The following is a 22,390-nucleotide window of genomic DNA, read 5'->3' on the forward strand; positions in this document are numbered from 1 at the left end:
TAACAATTACGAACCTTTTGATATTAAATATTAAAGTTCCCATCGGGGCAAAATTATTAATTTATAATGTTTTCTTGATAACATCTTAAGATAAAAAGGGATACAAGAAAGAGGATAAAAAGTCTCAAAAAAATAGGTGGATATCGGCAAATAGCCATTAAATTTTTTTTTATCTGAAAAATTGTACTGTTACAGATCGCTATATTGTTAAGGGTATTGATATAAATATGCGAGATGTCCACTATACTGCGACCGTAATATCAAATGTAAAATCGATCATAATTATACATGAGCACTAAAACATAGAAAGGAGCTTTCTTCGGACGATGAAAGGAGAGAATGGAAAGAGTGAATACTAGAATTACGTGCGAAAGTTATAATTTGTAAAAGTATCTGACGCTTTCTGAGTACATTTTAAATTAGCAATGAGTAACTTTACGTAATTTGTTTTATTTTAATTGTTCGATGGGGGTGGGAAGTAGCTTTGATAATGACATTCTGTAGGCCAACCTATTCTTTGCTATCGAGAGGCCATAAGTTTCCAAGGAATCGGTAGATAACTTTCTGTTGCCGATCGTATCGTGAAGTAGGGGCATCATAGGGCTTCCCTTTCGAGAGGCAAATTGAATTTGATTAAATGTCCTTCGCTCTGAGCGCTATCTCACTTTAATTCACGACCATAATTTCAAAAGTCCCAGCTGGTCTCAGCTGCCCATTGTCCGTCACCCACAGGACATTTGCCCCTATATATTCCCCATTTATTCGTGCCTCAGGGGAGGGCAACCCTGCGCCAATTAAAAACTCAGACATCAAAGACTCCTCTGTTCTGTCTTCTTATCTAGCCGTATAATTGGCAAACAGCCATATATCAACCTCCTGAGTCGCCGCCAGTTAAAAAAAATTAATCAAGGAGTAGAAATTGAGCATTCGACCCCGGTGACAAATCTCGGCGTCAGTATATATAATAATACGGTACCCTATTCTCGTATCATATCGCATAGCAAATTTAAGTTATACACAAAAGATAAACCAGTTGAAATTTCGAGACCGAACACCAACCTCTCTTAGAATCCAACTGATGAAATCTCCTGGAACTACCGTATTTTAACTTGTTTCCTATTGAATATTATTTATAATGCAGATTTTTTCCTCATATCCTATATATTAAAATATTGAATTAATTGCACATTCAATTTTTCCGAATGTAGATTAGTTCATCAGCCTTCAATCTAGAGATTAGTTGACTACAGCCCTACATTCTCATATTTCCTATTCACTTACTTTCTGTAGCACAGGCAAATAACACATTCCAAATGTACCATGTTCACAAACTACTTTCCTGTCCAAATTTTGATAACTGAGGAATTCGCGCTTACCGAGCTCTTTCTTAACTAAAAATATATTGGAATGACTAAAGCCTAAGAGTTACTACTTTGTTCATGAGTAGGTAGAGCAAGATAAGTAATGCAATGTATTTTGTAGGTAGTAATGTAATGTATTATGTAGTTTTGTAGGTATTTTTGTAGATAACAAGGTTTATGAGGTAAAATACTGTTTTAAAAATGCCTCCTTCCTTCTAAATAATTAGAAAAAATAATGAAGAAACAAAATGATCGAAATCACTCTTCTGATGGATAGGAGAGGCAATTGATGGCAGGCGGTAACCTTTTGATCCAGCAGCGCGTAATATGCAGCTATGTATGTCTCCAATTAACACACAATCGTTATTCGACGTATATGTATCACATGGAAATTACGGTGCCCCACCGCGTCTTTTGGTTGTGGTCGGGTAAGGATTACCATCGCACAAGGCTCTACGCCTCCCCCGCCACCCCTCCATGGTGTGAAGGACGAAGTCACCGCCGAAGGACGATACCGGAAAGAGCGGCTGTCAGGGAAGGAAGATGGATGGCCGAAACGTGCGAGATGGGGGCATAAAACATGGCGAATCGAGGAGCAGATATTAATTTGCACCTCATAATGCTCACTGCAAAAGTGAGAGAAACGTCGAGCCGCTTAATGCACCATTCGCAACCACACTCGAATCCCACCGCAAGATCAGGGGATCGCCGTTAAATCCTATATGAACCATGGGAACTGTAACATTTTCCCCTGATCGATTTGCATTCCTCCCAAAGCCTTCTGCTGCCCCAATGGGTCGATACCGACTCGCTAAAAGGGGCCAGACTCATTTTGACGAATTAATCAATACACAAAGGCGCGCCTTAAAAACTCGGATGCCGCTTCGCCGTACACTCCGCTTTGATGAAACTACGCCGAAGTTAATTAAGAAACCAACTGGCCCATGGGAAATGCTAGCGTAAAATTCCAAATCAGGAGTATTTGAGATATTATGTAACAGCCCAAAATGCCGTGATGGACATTTTGACATTTTCCATCCGTAATATTAAAATAGGAGTTTGCACTGTCGAATATGGATTGTGGATCCTTCATTTTTACGAAATGGTCATGGTTCCATCAAGGTATACGAAAAATTTGGAATAACTTAATTATTTTATTTCAAACGGTAATTCCAAAGTAGCACAAATTAGCCTTGTTAAAATAAAGAAAAAAATCAATCTTCTCTGCTTCAGGTAAAAATATCCTGGTTTGCAAAGTAATTGTGTATTCAAAGATCATGATAATCCTTCGCAACATGTTAAAATGATTTAAAAATCAATAATTTAGTTAAATCAGGATTATTTTAATCGCATAATTTTTATTTATTTGAGACAACCCCGCCGGTAAGAATGCAGGATTTTCTATATTTTTTTCACTTTCATTTTGAGCAATAGGTTTTACTTTACCATCCTAGAACATCATGTTGAAATTCAAAATATCAAAGGACAAAAAGAGTAGCATCAGCTCATTACGACTGGCTAATGCCAATTACTTAGTTATCTTTCGACCATTACAGTGTGTCAGTCTTTCATTTAAGTAAAAATCAATTTTCAATACTCAAAATTTATCAAGAACGTAAAGATGTTTTTATCTAGAACCCCCAATTTTATATGGCCGTATTGTAACCAATTCTTGATACACACACCAATATCCGCTCTTAGATAAAAATTAATAGTCGAATAGCAAGTCAAATATATTTATCTACTGGCATGTATGCTATTACTCTCAAGCTATAGTAATACGGTGGGAAGTAATACCATGTCGAATTAGGGGTACCCTTGAGAATTCCATCTGTTTCAATTACCGTCAGAGACTAACGTTGCTGAAGACATTACTACAGCACAGAAATTCGGAACGAATATAAGATGTAAACTTCGTCTTTTTAATCTAATTGTGTAAGCGAAGTATGACGTTAACTGTTTACAATTTCACTAGACAAGGCTTCATGAGAAGAAAATATTTATATTCTCCTAAAGAAGGAATAATGAAGACAACTCGATCTGATTTCATTCCAAGATCGTTTAACAAGTAGGGCCAATTTCCAATTTTCAGCGGACGATTTGATCCTGCAATAAATATTCCTGCTGACCCTCACGCACCCATTGGCTTGTGACACAGAAACACATTCATTTATTTAGCTGGAAATCTGAGGAATTCCAAGTCTACTAAAAAGGGAATGAATTTCGATCATGAAACGCATAAAAATACACTAAACGATAATCTATCATCGAGATTCCGGCTTTGATGCTGGAAGCAGTCTTAAATACGTGATACCAAAAATACCGCAGTTGTACAAGAGTGCTTATCGTGCAATAAAAAGATACCACTCATCAGAAAAGTATATCCTTTCTGAAGACTTTAAAAAAGGTCCCGGTAATCATGCCCTCGGCTTAAGAAGAAGTCAACCCTATCCATCGTTAACTTCAGATAAATAAATACCCATTGCAATGCTCATTTCGTGGAATAAACCCTACGGAATTGCTCCTAATTATAAAATAAGTTCTCGTAAAACTGTATCCTCTGTACATCTAAGGCTTTTTCAAGTTCACTGTGTTTCGGCTGAAATTTAAGAAATATACTATTTTTCTGTTCCCAAAGTATTCGTTATGAAAAACGAATACTGGGAATCAAAGAATATTTATGCTTCCTTCCCAAGACCTCAATAAAATAATTGTAATAAAATTGTATATAATAATAATGACATCCATATGACTAAGCGATATAAATGGAAAATATCTAAACAGCGGGAGACTTCCATGCGGTTACCATTGGAGAAACAGATGAAGTGATCGGGCCGCATCGCTTTCCGATCGTTAGTTGTTTTTATTTGCGCGGGGCGTGTGCATGCGTGCGGCGGTGAGAAGGAGAGAGTTCGCCCCACCGTGTTTACAAAAAAACCAATCTGTCAAGACAATGACAAGAGGAGAGAGAGGTCGGGGGGATGGGTAGGGGGCGTTTAGGTTCGCGGGGAGGGGGACGACAACACGCCGGGCAGCGAGATCTTGGCCACGTCGGAGCGTAATCAACGCGTGTAATCTGGGCTTTAGAAAAAGCGGGGGCGGAGGATAATTTATTGCTTTATCCAGCCGTTTAGAGCGAGAAGGAGAGAAATTGGAAGTGGCAGAGCACAAAAAATTCGAGCTAATATGAAAAAACTTTAAACGATGACCGGGCGAGCGAGCAGGGCTGGGTTTGCTGCCCCAACCACTCCATCTCTCTCGTTCTCCCAACTCACTCCCCCACTCCACGCCCTCCTCCGTCCTACGACGGGGAGGGAAGGGCGAGTGGGTGGGGAGGAGGAGAGGGAGGAAATGGGGAAAATATCCACAAACCACCCTTCAACCCAGACGCTTAACGAAATAAAAAATGCGGGGTGAGCGAGAGTGAAATATGGAAGTGAAAAAGGTTTGGGGGGTGCGGGCTAGATAGTAATCACCACCACCGCCGCCGCTGTGGATCTGGAAAAAGGTTAAATTTTAAACAAATGGGCGTGCGCTGAAACAAATATTAATATACGCGATATTAATGTATAAATACATCGAGGCGACCGCTTGAAAATATTAAAGAAAGAATGAAACGGTTTTTGTGGGTGTGTGAGTGTGTGTGTTAGAGATATCACGTGACCCGTTAACTCCTCTCGTCCCCGCTTCCCCAAACCACAACCCCCTCCCCCCTGCCTAGTGTCGCACCACGCACGGATTTCGCCCATCGGTCAGCGTCAACGCTTCCAGAGTCCGCTCTTCAACAAACCCTCCAGCGCAGCGCCTCTAGCGATGGGAGGAGGCCCACAAACACGCTCGCCGCCCACGTCAGGCGAGTTCGTCACGCCTGCTCGACATCCCTACCGGCCCTGAAGGGTGGTCCTGGAGGGTGGATCAAGCACAGTAGAAGGTGGAGGGGCGGGGAAGGGAAACCATTTTCGTTATTTTTATTGCTCACTCAAGAATCCGAAATGAAGCCTGAATTTATTTATTTTGTACACCGCACACATGCATCTCATTATTATATATATATACATATATATATATAATACATATATACATGTATATATACATATATATATACATATAAATATACATATATAAATACATATATATATATATATATATATAATTATATTTATTGGTGATATAGAAGAACTCACGAAAGCAATATAACATTCGAACGGCACAATACAACAAAAAACTCTGGATAGAAACACGGAAATGGACTCAATTTCAGAAGTTAACGCTTTCGGCCTTCTCTGACGCCTCCTTCAGGTCAGACGGAGCTTAAACTTACTGAAATATGTATCCTTTTGCGTGCCTATCTTTCAAGTTTTGGTTTTATTGTGTTGTCCAAATTTTACATGCATATATATATATATATATATATATATATATATATATATATATATATATAAGTATATGTATATATACTAGCTGACCCGGCGAACTTCGTACCGCCGAACAATCAATGAATTGCTTAGCTACCACATTTATAAATCAAGAATGGCTCTGCCAATTTTATTCATATTTGACTAGTTATAATAATATCAGGAAAAAATTCAATGAAACAACAAAAAAATGGTATTACATTGGCTTGTCAGAAGACATTTTCTTTATTCGATCTACATTTGGGATCATTCTCTTGAGTCAAGCTCCTTCTGATATACAACATTTTTTGTTTACTTATCAGACGCAAGAACAAATGAAGCGGATGATTTACCAACACGTGAACATGCCACACATAATGGACCATGAGAAAAACATGGGTTTTCTAGATTCAAACCACCAGCACTCAACGATTGGCCTTGTGATTTGTTAATCGTCATCACGAATGCAACACGAATTGTAAATTGAATTCGTTTTAACTCAAAGGGCATAGAGCTTCGGATCATACGAATCCTCGGAATGAGAACTTCCTCATCTTTGAATTTTCCTCTGAGTATAGTCGCGTGAATCACAATTATCATCAATTTTTTTATCAACAAACGCGTTCCATGGTTTGGGTTGGTTTAGGTTTCAAAGCATCATGACCACCAAGCCAAACATCAGCTGTAAATTGTGCTTTCGTAAGCTAGGCACATCCAAGGAGTTCAAAAATTCACATGGATAGTGGATGACTTCGCCTTCGTTTGTTACACAGTCAATAATGAATGCAGATTACGAACGATTTGATTCTGAATTACGAAGTTAAGGTCATCCACATCTTTCTTCTTACATTGAATGTGTGAATCACATTGATCATTAGTTTCTTTTCACCAAACGCGTTCCACTGTATAATTTTGGTTGGCTTAGGTTTCGTAGTATTATGACTACCGAGCAAACCTTCAGCTGTAAATTGTACGGTGGTAAGCCCGGCACATTCAAGGAGTACAAAAATTCAGATGGATGGTGGAAGACTTCGTCATCGTTTGTTACGAAGTCAATAAATTTGAATTTCGAAGTTTAAGTCAACCACATCTTTGTCCATAGCCGCCAAAATTGCTCCCTCACTCAATAATTTGTGATTTTTGTAGTTATTAATGATGTTCGCGAAAACTTCGTTGATGGGCTCATCTTTCGATGAAACGAAATTGCTGAAATTCTGAGGAAATGAAATCAATCCGCTCTATTCGCCGATAGGAACAGGGCCATTACCGATAGTCAACAATTGCCCGGAGAAATCATCAGCAGACGGATCGTTCAGCAATGCAACTCTCATCGTTGTTGTTAGTTGAAGTTTCTTCATATAGCGCCACAGATTTGATGATTTAAGGCAAGTGTTTATTTCATAGGCAGCAGTCGATCTTTAAATGACTGGCAATGTTTGGCCGTATTCGGCAGACAGTGAAATCATTGCGCCACCAAAGCATCTCGAGTCATCACGCAGATCTTTCAATGTCCGGTCAAGTGCTTCCATGCGCGTTTGTGCGCCGTCGTGCTTTCGTCCCATATGGTTTTAGATGCTACTAAAATGTTGGCCATTGCCGACTGTTTCGAAATGTTACATGTCACTTGTTCAGAATTTTATAGGTTTTACGGCAATTTTAACGCTGGATGAGCCTTACGACATCCTTCCAACCATGTGGCTGCTATGCCAGAAGAAGCAACTGCTACCGCAATGTCCAATTTCGCGCGAACAGCGACCAAGAGCAACTATATGAGGAATGTCTTCCCAGTTCCACCAGGGGCATCCAGGAAAGATGAGCCACCATTTCCAACATCCATTTCCTTAATTAATGTATCATATACTTCCGGCTGTTGGAAGTTCAGCAGGGGTACATTCATTTGAACTGATTGGCCAGATTCATGTCGATCATATTCACGTTCACTTTCCAATTCCCTATCAAACGCGTCCTTCATTCCACGATCTGGCGTTGCCATTCCTAACATCACTAATAAACTGCCGCAAATGAGGTAACACATGTCCTCAATCAACAGGAAAGCCTGGATATGCATCTCCTCATTTACCTCGATATCGAGATTTCTTGAACTTCCACGAATTCGATGTAAAATGTCTTCTGACATGTTACCCTTGCATTTCTTCCACAGGTCACGTGGATTGGATAGGAAGCATGTCTAAAGGATGATAGCAAATTAAGTGCGTATGTCTTGGAGAGGCAGAAATAGTTGCTTCAGCCATTTTCGCGTCCAAATGATTATCGTTTTCAAGCAAATTGAGCTCTTGAAATGCAGCCCGAAATGTTAGGCACACTATACCATTAACAGTTCGTAGTGATTCGAACGATGTTGGCCCTCGAGCATTCATCATTAGCAGAATTCATCATCCTTCGGATGAACTGTATAAATACGGCCAAGAGCATAAGTAGAACCCACGTCCGGATGACCAGGAACCGCGTCGCCTTGCTTCCGACGTCTTCACGACGAAAATCTTCAAAGAAGCGATACGATACGATATTTTATGATACGATATTTTGGTACGATATTAGAATACGATAGTTAGACGATATTTTCATGGTTATTCTGCTATTCTGCGCAGAGACGAATTCAAAAAACAAAATATAATTAAAAGCGACGGTACGATATGATATTTTTCGAAACGATACTTTTACGATATTTTAATGGTTATTCTGCTATTCTGTAATGAGTCGTATCGAAAAACCCAAACATTATTAAAATCTGTTGAGCCGTTCTCTAGTTACAAATGGTGTAACTAAAACAATTTACGACTTTCTTTTATAATATAGATATAACCATTTAGCATCCGCCCGGAAAGTGGAAAGATCCGGAGTTGGAGTCCCGGTCTAGGAAATATTTTTACCCTCGTGATTTTCCTGAATCCGCGTTCCCCACCTCTACTGCGTTCGTCCTTTATATGTGTTGTATATACATATATATATATATATATATATATATATATATATATATATATAAATGCAAGTACATGAAGTATTTAGCATTCGTGGAGGAAAAAAAAGGCCTACATTCATTTTTAGGACTTCTTTCCGTCCTTTCCCAGCCCCGCTCGCGGAGAGACATCAGATTAACGAGAGAACATGGGGAATAAGAAAAAAAACGGTTGTAGGAGAAGAAGGGAGGAAGAGGGAATGTTTGCATTACCTTATCAAGTCCAGATAAGAGGGTCAAACGAGCAGAAATTTTTTAAGATTCGGAGAGTCGAAGATCTGAGAAAAGGTGGTCAGATGTTCCCACCGTCCCTCGCCCCATAGATTGGACACACTCTGTCCGGGTAAAGGGAGGGACAAAGAGAGTTGGGGAAAAGGGGAATTAGACTTCACTCGCTATTAACACATTTAGCATTCTGCCCCACCAGCATTTATTTCCAATCTTTGGCGAAACACTATCGTCCACCTGCATCTCCGAGCCATAATGACTGTACGTCGGTGAACTCTAGACAAGAACTGTGGCAAACATTCGGACCGCTCGAGTGCATCGTTTTTTTTCAGACGTGTAATTAAAATTACACATTATTGAGGAAGGCAACGGGAAACCACCCCAATTATCATTTCCAAGGTTTAAATGATGGACAATACAGAGATTTTGAGTCCTGGCAACTACGGGGCGCGGCCCAATCGGCCGTGTGTCGTGCCCGGCAGCGGGGGAGGCAAGGCTTCCGCGGTCGTCATCCCACGAAACCCTTGCAAGGGAAAACCGGCAGCAGCAGGACAGGAGACGCAGGAGAAGAAGACTAAATTTGTTAGAATAGGAACGTGGATGTAAGGACAATGATGAGGGCAGGGAAATTGGAGAATAAATAACGAGAGATGGAAAGGGGAAAAATGGGCATTTTAGGTCTATGCGAGGTGAGATGGAAGGATAGCGGGGATTACTGGAGTGATAATTATAGAATAATATACAGCGGTGGGGACGAGAGCACCGGAGGGGTTGCCATAGTATTAAATGAAGAGGTAGGAAGAAGCGTAGTCAACATAGAGCAGGTAACGGATAGAATACTGCCAGTAGATATAAAAGCAAAAACGATGAACTTGGTTATTATTCAGGTATACATGCCACCGAGCAACCATAAAGAAGAAGAGGTCGATAGGATATACGATCAATTAGAGGACATAATCGCGGGTGTTCCTGCAGGGAAACATTTGATAGTGATGGGGGAATGGAATACGAAGGTTGGCGAAGGAAGAGATGGTGATGAGGTTGGGGACTACGGTTTAGGCACGAGGATTGACCGCGGGGAGAAAGCAGTTGAGTTCTGCAGGAGACAGGGGTTAGTCATCACCAACACTTGATTTAGACACCACAAAAGACGCAGGTATACATGGAAAATACCAGGTGACTCAGAAAGGTATTAGCTAGATAATTTTCTGGTTAGACGTAGGTTGAGGAACAGTGTGATAAATTCGCACAGCTTCCCGGGAGTAGATGCGGACTCTGACCACAATTTAGTTGTTATGAAATGTAGCGTCCGTTTCAAAAAGTGAAGGCAGGGGCGGAGGGTTAGAAAATGGAATGTAGAGAAAATAAAAGGATTGAAAAGGAAAAAGTACCAAAAGGCTGTAGAGGATATCCTGGAAGATGGTAAAGAGCTAAGTACCATCGGAGAAAAATGGGAAAGTATCAAGGAAGGGTTGTCTAAAGCCGTAAAAGGCACTATTAGAACCGTTAACGCGAAAAGGACTGGGAAACCATGGATCACGGATGAGATGATCACAAAGATGGATGAGAGGAGAAAATGGAAGAATGTTAATATGGAGTTAGGCAAAATGAAGAACAATGAGTTAAACAATAAATTGAGGAGGGCAACAAATAAAGCAAAAGAAACATGGTGGAAGACGCAGTGCGAGGATACGGAAAGTCTGCAGAGGAAGGGTGAAATCGGTGCGCTGTACTGCAAAGTTAAATCTTTATCCGGAAGTAAGAAATGAAGATCTATGCTAACAGTTAGAGATAAAGCGGGTTAGATAATAGTTAACGCAGGGAAGATCCAAGAGAGTTGGAAGGAATATATAGAAGAACTGTATAGTAAAGAGCTTAGACCAACAAAGCTAGACATAGAAAAGGAACATGACGTAGAGGAAGATAGCTTAGGTCCAAGCATACTCGACGATGAGATAGAAAGGGCATTAAGGGAGATGAAACTAAATAAGGCCGTGGGGATGGGTAACATTCCCGCGGAACTTTTAAAATGCTTAGGAAAATGTGAGAGGAAGAGGCTATATGGGCTGATCCGTAGTATTTATGAGGAAGTAATCTGGCCGGAAGACTTTGTGAGTTCACTGTTTGTTCCTATTCCGAAAACGCTAAAGGCTACGTCATGTGAGGACTACAGGACAATAAGTTTGATATCCCACGCAGCTAAAGTTGTTTTCAGGATCATAAACAAAAGGATAGAGAGTAGGGCAAATGATTACTTAGGGGATGATCAGTTTGGGTTTAGGAAGGGGAGAGGTACGCGTGATGCCATTGCAGTAATGAGTTTATTAATCGAGAGGAATATAGAATGCAACGAGGAGGTATTTACCTGTGTCGTAGATTTTGAAAAAGTGTTTGATAGAGTGAATTGGGAAAAAACAATGAGTATATTGCAGAAAATAGGAATAGATTGGAGGGATAGGAAGCTAATCCGCAACCTGTACTTATCTCAGACTGCTCAGGTGCGAGTTGGAAACGGGGACTCCGGATGGGCAGTGTTAGGAAGAGGTGTAAGGCTTGGGTTGCCCATTATCACCGTTGCTGTTCAACCTGTATGCAGAGGAAATGATTAAAGAGGCATGGGAAGAACTGGAGGTAGGAATGAAGGTGGGCGGGGAATTCGTAAAATCAGTTAGGTTTGCTGATGACCAAGCTTTAGTTTATCAGTCAGCCAAGGGGTTGCAAGCATTGCTGAGCGATAGTTATGGGATGAGAATCAATATTAAAATAACAAAGGTTATGCGATTTTCTAGAACGAAAAAGGCTAAGCTTAACATTAAAATAGGAGGGCAAAAACTAGAGCAGGTAGAACAGTTTACGTATCTCGGTAGTGTTTTGGACCAACACGGTCAAAGTAGTAGGGACGTAAGGAGAATAATTGTGCTAGGCAAATAGACTCTCACAAGGAGAGAGTCGATGACAGGGACTTTGAGTAAGGATATTAACAAAAGGCTCGTAGACGTAGACTGGAGGCTTTTGAAATGTGGGTGTGGAGAAGAATGGAGAAGGTGAAATGGACAGAGAAGAAAACAAACGAGGAAGTACTTGGTATGGTGGGCAAAGAGAGGGGTTTGTTGGGAGAAATCCTTTGGAGGCAGGACAAGTGGATGAAGGGGGTATTGGCCGGCAGTGGGATGTTGAAGACTGTGATAGAGGGTAGAATGTTAGGCAAACGGGGAAAGAGAAGGAACAGGATAGGGATGTTGGACGGGATGAAGGGAGGGAGAAAGTACTCAGAGATGAAGAGGGACCTGATATAGAGCAGGATGTTGGATTTTGTGTTTTGTTAGGAGTCACAAAATGTTTTATTTAGTAGCTTTGTCCATCCAAAAATCTACCTTAACCGGTAGATTACCTAATAATATATGTATACATACATACATATATATATATATATATATATATATATATATATATATATATATATATATATATATATATATATATATATATATATATTCTACGAATATGTATATATTCCTAGGAATATATTTTGCCTTTACATATATAGTGTTTGGAATGTCACAACTTGATGTCGATAAACTGCAACGAAAACTGCTTGCATATATGTTTTTGAAACACATGTTATCGTAAATATGTTCTTCAATAAAAACGTTTCTCTTTCCATCGAAGATGGCTATTTCAGCGCTGAATCTAACGAAATAGTTTTCCTCATTACGCAAGACGTATCTTGTTCGAAAATCCTTTCATAGTAGTTACTTAAGGTTTGGGAAGTTTGCGGAAAAGGGAAAATCTCTATCGATTGCCTAGATATATATTTAAAATATAATGATGATAATGCTTCATTAAAGTTCATGCGAAGATAAACTATAATTCAAAGATAAATTAAATATGTGCTGCCCTTTTTGTATTTGAGCAAATATGCGATGACCTTCAAAAACAAGAGAGTTAAAACATACATGCATTAAACATAGGTGTTCGCGGCAAGAAGAAATAATCTAGACCATCAGCAACAATTCCTTTGACTCGCGCCACATTAATTTCGAATCTTAAAAAAAATCTTAATTAAAACTTTCCGAATATATTTTTTAAATTGTGGCATTAAAAGATTGCTGGTGTTCGATATGCCATCTTTTCATGTTACTAATGAAATAATTATCTTGACCTTCGCAACCAAGAACCCACACCATAAGATGTTTTTTTCATTCCCAATGTATTTTATATTCCCGAAATAAAAGGAACAAAAATTGATGACGGCTTTTTGAATTCCATTAAACAAGTTTGGTGCCAAATGAATAAAGACATCCGACCATTCCAGGTGCGAATAAAACTCTTTTCATTTGAGGGATATTGAAAGAACAGAATCACATGACGCAATCTGTAATTTCACGAATCGTTCATCACAAGCGCAAAAATGATTTTATCTCAAATGCAATAGTAAACACAACTTTAACAGAATAGTAAAATGATTTTTTTAGTATTTTTGGTGATTTTTCAATGCAAAGTTAACAAGGCCAATTACCTAGATAGATGTCCGTTTTTGAATTGGCGAAGTACTTTCTCATTGTCATTCGATAGTATTCACTTTGAGGTAGGTTGTAAAATGGTAGAGACTGAACACCGTTACATATGTAAGCCTCGCCTAACGAGATACAACCTGACACCCTTCACTGCAATAAATCCTTCCTTAATTCCGCACATACACTCAATTCATTCAACCCGTCATCCGTATTCTTTTCCTCCCCAGCTCTCGCATTACAACCGTACACCAATCTATTCCAATAATGTCTTCAAATGCCGCCCCCAATTAAAATATTCTGCACCCGCCTTACTTGCCTCCTTTCCTCCCAATAATCCACTCTCTTCCTCCAGAATGTCTTCCACATCCTCGCTCGTCGTTCCTTTTGTCCACTTCAACTTCTCCATCCTTCTCTGAATCCGCATTTCAAAAGCCTCCAAATCTACGCTTATCATCTTGCATCAATGACCATGGTCCCGCGCCACACAAAATTACGCTCCATATTAAAGGTTTGTCACGGCTTTTCTTACGTGTAACATCCTTACCCAACGTCGTTGTCACGTCTACCGATATCTTAGACCATTGCATTTTGGACCACCCGTGGTGGAACGTTGAGTTTAACGAACAGAGAACGACTCCGAGTCTCCAAGTCAATTCAATCGATTCTCCAGTATTTTCGGGAGCTTTCACATCCCTGCCTCCTCTGTATATTGCGCGGTTTCTTCTGTTGATTTCGCGGCGTGCATAAACCCACCCCCCTAAAAACGTCTCCATGTGCACGCGCACGTTAGGGCGTGAGTGTGCGAGGCGGACCAACGATGATGACCCCTGGAAAATCGAGCAGCTGGCAAATGGCCACCGATCCAGGGATGGGAGTAGAGGGGGATCGGGGTAGGACGAGGGGTCGGAGGCCGGTCGAGAGCTCAAAGGGGTTGCCGGGGGTGGGATAGGGGGGAGTGGGGTGGGCGGGAGATCTCTGCAAAGAGATCGCCCGGAATCGCCGTCCGCATGGAGGGGGGAGACTCACCCCCGCCCCCCGACACCCCATTAGGTGCGGCGGTCGCCTTTCCGAGTCGAGCCACCCCTTCGTGCCCCTGACCCCCTCCGCCGTCACGCTAACCCGGCCACCGCATCGCCCCTTCCTCCACCCGCCGCATGTCACGCGCACACACCCAGACAGAGAGTTGGCTACCCCTGCACGCGTATGGCTGCATACAGGAGCCATATACGTAAACACGTACGAACGCGGGTCTCCGAGGGATATTACTGGAGGGAGAGGGAGCGGGAATGATGGGAGAATATATGATAGAGTGGGGTCCGAGAAAGATGGAACGAGAGCTTTTCGGGCTCATAATTAATTTTGAGTACGCTTTGATCCCCACTTGACAATTCTACCGGGGCGTCGTCCATAAATGACGTCACATACGCTGCCGTGGAAGTTGAGGGGAGAAGAGGAAGTGGAGCCTAACGTGTCGTGCACAGTGGCGAGTGGGATGAGAGGTTCTTTTCTGCATATTACGAGAGCTGTCCGGAACGTAATCTCCGTAAAATGCTTTAAAAAATACACCGGAATATATACAGAAAATGTTTCTGGAATATATACAGAATTATTTTCATCTCAAAATTACTTATCTCTTCTCTTTTATGCATGTTTGCCAAGCAGATTTAAACATTTGTCACATCTCTGAACTAGTTTTCAAATTCCTTCAGCATTAAATTCTTCCGCCTGAGATCGTAGCCAACCGATGACGGCATCTTTTGAAGTTCCTTGTCGAGACGAGCACAAAACATATAGTATCCTAACTTTGCAGTCGGATTTCCATGCTACAGAGTCGAAGAAATCTGTAGAAGACTTTCTAAAGATTTTAGATATCGTAAAACGTCGATTTTCACGAACTTTTTCGTCCACTTTCAGGGGCATTGGTTCACCATAGTCGGACGGCCACTTCTGTCATCATCATGGACATTTGTGTTCATTATTAAGCGAACGATGGCACTGACTTACAAATCTTGTCAATCATCACATTTAGTCCGTACAGAGCACAAATTTCCCGATGAATATCAGCAGTTTGTAAGTTTTTTTTTATCAGCAAACACCTTATCACGGAACGAACTTTAAATTTGGTGGGAACTTCAGTTGCATCATTCATTTTGACTAGCTATTGCAAACAAACGAGAAGCGACGTGACCTTCCATTCACTGCAGCTCGAGACGTACTAATCTACTGTATCTGTCAATGCAGCGAGCATTCAACCTCCTCCATTCATTCTCACGCTACAGCTTTTTTAATGCATAATAATAATAATAATAATGATAATAGAAATAAAACTAATAGGACACGTGATAAGGTACAACGTGGGTAAATCGCTGGGTAAATGACCCGCTGCCCTTAGTAGATGATGTCGATGACATAACTCGTTACGATGCCCTGTTCCCACAAAGCAATTACCTTAATCTTCACCTACAATTACTCCGTGCCCTGCAAGCCATACAGGGGACGTGTGGAACAAGGCATTAGTTCAACAGGCTGCAGTAACTTAATAAATAAATGTTCGAGATCATTTGTTAGTTTTTCGTAGTTGAACTTCGTTTTTGTCGTGATCGTGAATCGTGTTAGGAAAGGAAGAGTCATTTAATCATTTGGTGCGGCAATCTCCCACCCTAATCTTATACGAATGGTACAATCTGTTGATTTAATGATTCCCGCCTAAATATGTACCATAAGTTAAATTGAGTGTAATTAAGGAAAGATTTCAGTTGATGTAATATATCGGAAACCGGTCGGAACTATTAAACTTGTCAAGTGGAAAATTGTTACTATTTTTCCTATTATGTTCGAACTCCACCACATCACGCCCGAAACGACTCAATTTGCAAATTGAGGTTCCTACTGTGTCTTTCTAATAAATGACGTAGTAATAATAGTGTTTTACAAATTATCGTGGTACAGCTATGTCACCCACCTAGTCCCTCTATTACCCGAGTTACACTCGCTTTCTTATACTATTTCTTCAAAGACCTATTTCGCCCTCATTTACAACTTTTCTATCTCCTTAATCAGCTCCTTCTCCTTATTGGGTTCCGATTAATCGTCGCATATTCCAAGTGCGGCCTCACCAGTGCAAAGTAATACCTCTCCCCTACTTTCTCATCACTTTTTCCTTCACCTCATCGAATTAAAACCCACGTTTCTTCAAGCCCGCTAGCTATATTAGCTATCTAACTGTATAGCTATAATAGCTACCTAACGTGTTCGATCCATGATACGTTTCTGTGAGAGTGACGTCGTGAGGGCGTGAAATCAGGCATTGACAAATCACCAGCCATTTGGCCAATTGTTGATTAATGTGCCGTAGATTATGTGTATCACAGTTGAGGTCTAGAATGTTGAACAATTATATGTATTTTTAGTTGGACGAGACTTTCAGGCAAAAAAACACATAAGAAACTGTCCGTTATAAAATGTAGATCTTATAAACATCAATCTGCAAAATATATAACAAACCCCTAACGATAGAGTCCAAGCTAAGATTATATTGCATCAGAATGATATCTGTTTTCAGCCAAAAGCACAAAAATCAACTTATTGAGGCACTTGGACCAAACATCTTTCTCAAGCGTACATTTCTATTTTTGTGAGGCATGGGCAAAAACAATGGCAAGAAAGAAAAGATTCAATTGTAATTTGCTGCCGTTACGGAGAATCACAAAATTTATTATATTTTAATAAAAATCTAACTTTACCTGTAAATTCAACGAGGAGGTAACACGAAGAGTAGGAGAGAAAATGTACATTGGTGGCGTCAAGAGACGAGATGGCCTTGTGAAGACAGGCATAGAGGAAAAATGACCTTAAGGACTAAATGAGAAGATCCCGGAGGTGACTCAGGTAAGGTAATAAGGATGAATGTCAGAAGAGTGAAAATTGGGTAATGCTGAACTTTGCCGATGGAAGAATTGCGCGGACAAGTGCGATGAAGGAGTCTTAGAAGTTCCACGCTCCAGCTACACGTTAGATATAGTGAAAAATCGGTAGAAGATGCAATATCGGGATAAGTTTCAAGGTGAAAAGGAATATCTACGTGGCAACAGAGCAGTCATCCAATCAGAACAGCCTTAGCAGCATTTTTTTCTCGGCCTCCGACCGAACTTTTACCGACTTAAGATTCCACTACCGTACATCTCCTAACACTGTCATCCTCTATCATTCATCCATCACTTCTATTTCCTTCTCCATCCTAAAGCGTTCCCCAGATATCTCCTCCAGGGTCACCGCCGCCTGTTTCCTGCTTTCCTCCCCTGTCTCTCTAAGTCAGTGCACCAGCAGAAAAAAGACTTGTCATAGCATCAATTGGAGGTAGGATTTCGACAGTCCCTGAACAGTTTTATTATTCCCCATGAGCATCTGATCCGAATATTTTCAACTCGATTTTCCGCTAAATTATCTTTTATTTCATTTCTTCATACTCTCAACAATGCATCTGTCTAAGGAGCCAAATCTTCCCTTCACACATATACACAAAATTCTTCTCTCATCGTTGACATTCAGCTTTCAGTATCATTCTGCGTTTCCCCGTTCTGTATCTCTCGGAGTAAGTGCACAACTTCAAAACAAGGCTGGCGGAAATTATTAATAAGTTTAAATTTACATCCATCTTGTTTTCCTCTAATTGAATATAAATTGACTAAACTTTGAACATTCTTGCATATAAGTACTCCCCTCTTTCCAGTGATAAACTTTGTTTGAGTGCGTGATCGAACTGATATTTGTGTAGCGGTGTAATTATTGTGATTGTGCATGCATGACCGGTGACCTGACACCCCCCGCCGAACGCCCTTACGGCGGCTTGTAGGATATTATGTAGATGCAGATGAAAACATTTAACCTACAAAATTTAAATCTTCACTCGGTGAAAGGGATTTAAATCCTGCACATCTTCGAAAAGAAGTTAAGAGTAAGGAGAAGACAACCAGTGCTATTGCTTTGATCCCAGTCGTTGCTTGACAGTTTTGCTAACATTCTGAAATATCCGGAAGAAGCTGGCCTGAATGCCATAGAAACTGATGTCAATCGACTGATATCGACGCAGGCGCAAGCCAAGAGTCATGCAGGGGTCAAACACACAACAATAGCACTGAGAAAACTTTACGTGTAGCAACTAGGCACAATATTTTTTTTTGGAAAAGTGGATTTCTCCCAGGGCAGAGCGTATCCGAGTAGTGAAATCAGGTTTTCAGGAGGAAGAAGTGACGTAAATGATGAGGACTCTGGTGTATCCTTACTTAATTATCTCAATCAATATTAATTCGCCCGAACCTTTTCTAAAATCAAGATTGTCGAAAGTGAACTTTGGAAGTAACGTTGAATATTAAACTTCTTCGTCAAGAGGGTCAACGCTATTAATTTCACTTTCTCCCGTGCACATTCGCGTGCGTGCGACTTGCGCTCTCTCTGCGCATGCGCTGGGATATATACGGTGGTTCCGGTGTGATAGCCATCGACTCGGTGGCGTTCGCGCGGAGGAATATGTCGGGTTGATGTAAAACAATAAGGGGAAGGCGATGGCGGCGAAGAGATAATACCGTAATCAGGGAATTTGGGAGGGGGAGGGGGGGGGAGACCACTCGGCCCGATTCGACCGAAATATTACCACGTCCTCCCGCCTCGAAGGGAGGGAAAGTGTGTGTGTGTGTGTCACAAAATAATTACATACTGACTGGTTGTTCATTGGTGGCTCCCAGCCACGGATTCCCGTTTGGAAAACCCGAATTAATATACGAGATGCGTTAGATATTATTATACTGCACAATGGTGTTCAAGAATGAATGCGATAGCTTTTATTGAGTGATTTCCGAGGGAATTACTCCCTACCCACGGATCAAGTCAACCCGAATGAAACGCTCGCACACACAAATGCTGACGTCGCTGAAAGTTTCTCCCTTTGTTTCTCAAGATTTAAATGAGCCGTAAAGATCTCACCGTTTGCATTAGTCATTCAGCACAAAAACAGTGAAGCAATAAGTCAGAATAGGTACTAAAATTTTCGCCAAAGTTGCACAAGAACATAATAGGTGCCCACTTAAGAAATTTTATCTCCCTTAAAATGCTTGAAAAATTAATTATTTAATGCATAGACCCCTATATGACACCGCTGTGGTGAGCGGCAGGGGGTGATTACACCCCAGACTACTTTTGACGCAAAACATTTTTCTCCCCTATCGTAGTCGGACAACGCTATTTTGATCCTTTACTGTTCGAGGGAAAAATTACATCTTATATCTATCTGCTCTACACCTAATCTCTCCAACTTTATAGACATGATCTCGCCTACCATAGTACGATGGGGGTAATAATACATTTTCAACATCACTGCTAAAGTCTCCCTTCCAACTTATGCAAGAGCTTCAATCTGTGATTTAACCTTCGCTCCATTGAGTGATTCCCAGCCCAGCTCCTCAAATACTTTTTATACACTACTAAGTTTATCATAAAAACGTTTTACAAATCTAGCTCCTCTGCGCTGCACGTGATCCAATTCGGCAATCAATGCAACTTCGTGAGGATCCCATACAGCATATAGTAGCGTATTCTAAAAGCCTCACCAGGGAGTTGGAACAATAACTATGAACATGAGGAAAACAAAGTGGGCAATGGAGAAGTTTTACCAAGGGTTGGTGTAATGATGAGACCAGGAAGAAAAAATATAATGGTTTGTGGCGTCACTTTGTGGAAGCGATTCATATAGGATATAAATACTTAGTTATGCTATTTATATATTTTATTAAACACGACCTAGTCACGTGATGATGACTTTGTAATTCGAAACCTAAGTCGTGTTTAATAAAATATATTGTGGAACGACTAAGTATTTCAATTCCAGTCAGGAAGAAAAAGGGAGAATAGAACGTATTCCTGGACTCAGTCTTTGACACATGTTCTTTGAAGGCCGAAATAGAAGGTACCGCCAATTGTAACAACTGCATGCTACCCATAGGATAAATATTGAGGAATATGTGATGGAAGACGTCGGAACTAGGAAGGACCTGCAGGAATGGGAGGGGAGCGGATGACACGAGCATATTCCACCAGAAGAGATAGTCCGTCAGGAAGAACAGCAAATGGTGCATGCCCTCGGCGTAATCCTCTCTCTTTCACTATGGTATAAGATACAATACGCCATTCGTTTGACGACTCTGGTCCATCCACAATGCTGTGTTAGTTTTCGGGTTACAGATATTATAGAGAAGCCACGTAGGGAAAGTATTTGCTCCCGCTATCCTAAGCTAGAATTTTACACTCTGTATGGGGAGTGTTCCGACCTCACCCAACAAACAACCTTTGGATTGCGAAATAATGAAAAGAATTTTTAACCTTTCCGCATATTTTTACTAACCTGACCTTATTATGTCACATTTTGCGACGAAACCGATAACTATCGTAAAATAATACGATTGTTAAACATCTCAATAAACCGTATAATGTACTCAATTGCAGATTCAATGAAGCATTCATATTTCAGAATGAACAATATATTTGAATTGTCATCTCCATGAAAAATCCATTCCGATTCATTTTTTAAATCCAGCACTTATCATTTATCATGGCAACGAAGAATTAAATGGGAAACCACAGGAAGGAGGGTTTAACCTAAATATACCATTATATTAAATACTGCCGGAAAAATTTCACTCCCTTGAGCCTGTGGGGTAATTGGTTTGTTCGCAGAAGAAAACAATTATAAATCGGATGTTTAGGAGGAGATTTGAAAGAGACATAAAGATTATTATGACGTTTCTGCTGCCACTGTCGTGAGCTAAGCGGCTACATATGCTTCACGAGTTTCCGTGGGCGCCTGATGGCGTGTTGACCATTTGCCAAATCTTTGACCATTAAAGGAAAAAATGTGGCGACATCTAAAATAACATCTTGTATTATTTTACAGTTGAACACGGTTGTCTTGTTCCAATCCCTTGCAAGTTGATATGCCCAGTCCGCCATAAAACTATGGCGGATAACGTACTTAGTAAAGAACAGAGTGATATATACTCAGATTAGCTTACTCAAGAGGGATATTTATTCTTATTTGTCAGAAATATTTCTCGAGCCCCATTCCGTTTACGCATTCATTAACTGAACGTTCTTCATAAACTCCGCGATCGTAAAGTAGCCCACCTTCCGGAGATTATTCAAATGAGTTTTTAAAATCCAGCTGCCATTGTAATTTCCCGCAGCGGTCACGCGCCACCTAGGGTGCTTAAAACACAATGACCACGACAGTCGCATTAATTACACAAGCGAATGCGACTCCGAGAAAATATCGTCGCATTTCATCATCTCCAAAACGTCTCAAGAGCGTCAAATAGAATTTCCCCATTAATTAAATCCTGTTGGCAATGGCAATTATTATTAGATAAATTTTCAATTCGATACGAACAGGTGGTAATATTAACATATTACGCATCTTCATGCAATTAAGAGACAAATTAAAAACCCGGATAATGGTAAAAGGTCAATTTGAAATAACATAGCAACTTCAAGAAGGAAATAAGGACGAATCGAATTCAAAACGGAGACATCGTATAGCTTGAATATTAAATTTCTATCAATTTTAATTCCCATTGAGTTAGTAAATTAAAATCAGATGAAACCATGAGTGCCTATGCCTACATAATACCTACGCTTAGCGATAACGGTCATCTGAATTCATGATAAATGAATTTCGTTGAAACTCTTGAGTCGGAATGAGTACGCAAAAATATTTCTCGTCTAGCAAAATCATCATAAAGAACCGATAATTAGAAATTCATTAGCCTCTATTCACACGAAAAATACGAGAATGCTTTCTCTAACGAAGGAAATCCTTCATAAACTCATTTTGAAGCAATAGCAAATAGCACTGATGCGCAGTTGTTA

The sequence above is a fragment of the Hetaerina americana genome, unplaced genomic scaffold (genome assembly GCF_022747635.1).
Source record: "Hetaerina americana unplaced genomic scaffold, ioHetAmer1.1.p SCAF_1, whole genome shotgun sequence".
Taxonomy (NCBI): Eukaryota; Metazoa; Arthropoda; class Insecta; order Odonata; family Calopterygidae; genus Hetaerina; species Hetaerina americana.